Source organism: Piliocolobus tephrosceles, unplaced genomic scaffold (assembly GCF_002776525.5).
Source record: "Piliocolobus tephrosceles isolate RC106 unplaced genomic scaffold, ASM277652v3 unscaffolded_29616, whole genome shotgun sequence".
In the NCBI taxonomy this organism is placed as follows: domain Eukaryota; kingdom Metazoa; phylum Chordata; class Mammalia; order Primates; family Cercopithecidae; genus Piliocolobus; species Piliocolobus tephrosceles.
In genome coordinates, this window is record NW_022312772.1 from 1,747 (window position 1) to 5,203 (window position 3,457).

Genomic DNA, 3,457 nt, shown 5'->3' on the forward strand with positions numbered 1-3,457 from the left:
TCAATACCCATCTTCCTGTCCTACTGCCTGGCTTCCATTTGTTTTGTTCCACTTACATTTGTGAAATAGGAGATTCTAGAAAGCAAAGCCTCTGTCTAGAAGAACATGGAAGACCCTTAATCGTACCTCTCCTTGGAGAAGTCTTAGTGAAAAAGGTACAGAGCCTTTCATGCTGAATTCTGTATACGATTTTTGGAGGAGGTAAGTTTCATCAAGGAGGACTGAAATGGTTAATCAGAGCTCAGGGAGAAGGTGGACTTATCTCTCAGGTTTGAAAAGACCACCAGAGAGTGGATTGGTAAGGATGATTTGGAGTATAATGTGTATAATTATAAAGGCCATAAAAGCATGGGATGAGCAATAATAAATCAGGAGAGAGTGAGAATAAGAGAAGATAGGTACTATGGGTTTAAATAAGGTTTAGATGTCTGAATGCTTTTTATTGGCATCTCTGTTTTCATAGTTCTTGAGCAGGTACTAAGAACTGGAAACAGTGAAAGTCATCTAGGTTAGGGAGAGGAAGTTACCTGTTTATGAGAGCTGCTTGAGAGATAAGCTGACAGGACGTGGCGTGCTACTCCCACCCTTGCCTCGTGTAGAAAAGCCTGCTAATGTTGCCCCATTTAGACCCAGACCCAAAACGGGAGTCTTATAGCTGGACCACCTAGGAAGAAAAGTTCTAAAACACAAAAAAGAAAGCCTTTAATTTCAGAACACTTATTTGCAGCTGGCAATAGGGGAATGGACTAACTGACTAAACTACCATCTTGTCCATCCTGCCCTTCATTTCAGTCCTTCCACATTGTTATTTCGTGTTTGGACTGTGCTGGAAGAACTGTTTTATACCGTCTGCTATTCAATAAATTTGTAAATACCATACCCACCAAAGGATTTAACACTGAAAAATTAAGGTAACCTTGGAAAATTCTAAAACAGTCACTTTTCACTCCCGAGATGTAGGTGGTCAAGAGAAATGAGGAACACTGTAGAAAGCCATATGCAAGATGCACAGATGGCATTGTGTTTGCTGTGGACTCTGTTGATGTTGAAAGAATGGAAGAAGTCAAAATTGAACTTTATAAAATAGAGTATAAGGAAAGAAAGATGTCCCTGTACTTACGGGTGCTAAGAAACTAGACTTGAAGAACTTGTCTCTCTCAGAAATTGAGAAATTGTTAGCAATGGTTGAATTGAGCTCATCAACTCCTTGGCATTTGCAGCCTACCTGTGCAATCATAGAACATGAAATAAAGGATTTGAGAAACTCCATGAAGTGATAATGAAAAGAAAAATATTGCAGTAATATAAAAAGATGAATATGATACCTCTTCTATATATGTGGAATAGATTTCCTCTGGTCTGATTTTGACAAATGCAAGACTGTCTACAGCCTGGATTTCCTGTATGCCCTCCTGCGTGCTATCAAAGCTTCATTTCATTGAACAATCAGATGCCCAACTCTGTGGCTTTGTGGAAGATGAGTAAATGCAGTGATGCTTCAAGTGGTCTCTTTTCCCTAGCCCACAAATATTTCAGTACTATCATTTTGGGAAGTCAACCAAGTGTACTAAATTAACCAGAACACAATTGTGGAAATTTGACCCAAAGTTGGTGAAATAAAACTATAAAGAGTGAAAAAAAGAGAGTTAACTATTTATGGAGATAACTAGTTGTGGTGGATGAAATCAACACTGAGGAAAATTTAGCAGAACATTGAGCCTACCTTGTGACTGCCCACATCTTATTTTGGTGCACCTCTTTGCTTTCTGTCATCAAATCAACTATTGAGAAGCATCTATTCTGCATATGGTTCTGTTCTCTAACTTACTCTTTTACTACTTAGAGTCAATGAGTACAGGTCTACAGTTGAAACATGTAGTATTTAAAATTTACGTATTTGGTAATATAATACAAAATTTTGATTTCCAATTAAAAAGTTAAGGAATTAATGTGGTTTTTAGTTTTACTCAATTGTTTTATTATGACAATTTTCCAATTTTAGAGAAATTTGAAGGGATAATACAGGACATCTACATGTTACCATCTATATCCAAAATTGTTGACACTTTGCCAACCTGGCAAATATATAGGTATATATGAGTAGATCTGCATCAATACATGTAGTATGTGTTGAATCCGTTCAAAATATATTCTAATGATCACAATTCACCTCTACAGACCTTTCAAAGCATGGCATAGGAATGAAGATATTCTCCCAGTAACAGTGCAATTATTTTATGTAAGGAAATAATAATGCCCTCATATCATTGATTATCCAGTCAGTATTCAATTTCCCATTGTTTGATTGAAATGTCTCATACCTCCATTTCAACCATAAATAGAAGATGAAAAAATTTAAAGATACCATATAATAAGTACCTGAAATTATACCAGATTAAAAGATATGTATGACCTCTGCAGAATTATAAAATAATGAGAAATGTTAAAGAGTAAAGATATATCATGAAAACAAAAAAGAAATCCAATTGTGACTTTGTTTGTTGTACTTTGATCAGTTAACTTCTTCCAAGTTTTTGAAAGGTAAGTTTCTGTACATTCGAAGTTATACTTGGATGCTTTATATCATAGAAGTTAAACATTTTTGGTGAGAAACTGCCTCTACCTTGCTGTATCCCTGAAATTATACCACAGGAGGCAGCATGAAATGGCAGATTGTCCCACAATTAGTGATGCTAATTTTGATCACTTGGTTAAACAAGTGGTAACCAGATCTAATTTCCAGAGGCACGTGTTCTCCCCTTTGCAATTACTAGTAATCTGCTGGGGGAAAATAATCAAAAGGGAAAGTTATATTCCACAGCAAATTTTCATGTAATCATTGAGTATACATCAATGATGTTTTAAATTTTTGTATTGCATTATTATTGTATTTGTTCTTTCCTGGGGTCTTTAAAGTAATTACTTTCAATTTTAACTACAAGTTTACTATTCTCACTTTACATTTTATTGTGAAAAAAATTTTTTCATAAGTCAAGAAAAGAAACAATTACTCCTCTTGGATTTGCTAAAAAGCTTAACTCTTTCCCTTTAATTATTCATGTCCTGGAAAAAATTTACTGTCATGATCACTGTATTAGTCCATTTTCATGCTACTGATAAAGACATATCCAAGACTAAGAAGAAAAAGAGGTTTAATGGACTTAAAGTTCCATATGGCTGGGGAGGTCTCACAATCATGGTAGAGGGCAAGGAGGAACAAGTCACATCTTACACAGATGGCGGCAGGCAAAGAAAGAACTTGTGCAGGAAATCTCCTCCTTATAAAACCATCAGGTCTCATGAGACTTATTCACTATCTCAAGAACATCACGGGAAAGACTTGCCCCCATGATTTAATTATCTCCCACCAGGTCTCTCCCACAACACATGGGTATTATGGGAGCTACAAGATGAGATTTGGGTGGGGACACATAGCCAAACCATATCATGCCACCCC

At 36.1% G+C, this 3,457-nt stretch overlaps 1 pseudogene; it reads left to right on the forward strand.

The window, feature by feature from the left end:
* The first annotated feature begins 226 nt into the window (after nt 1-226).
* On the forward strand, nt 227-1,303 carry LOC111528984 (annotated as a pseudogene).
* Nucleotides 1,304-3,457: the final 2,154 nt, after the last annotated feature.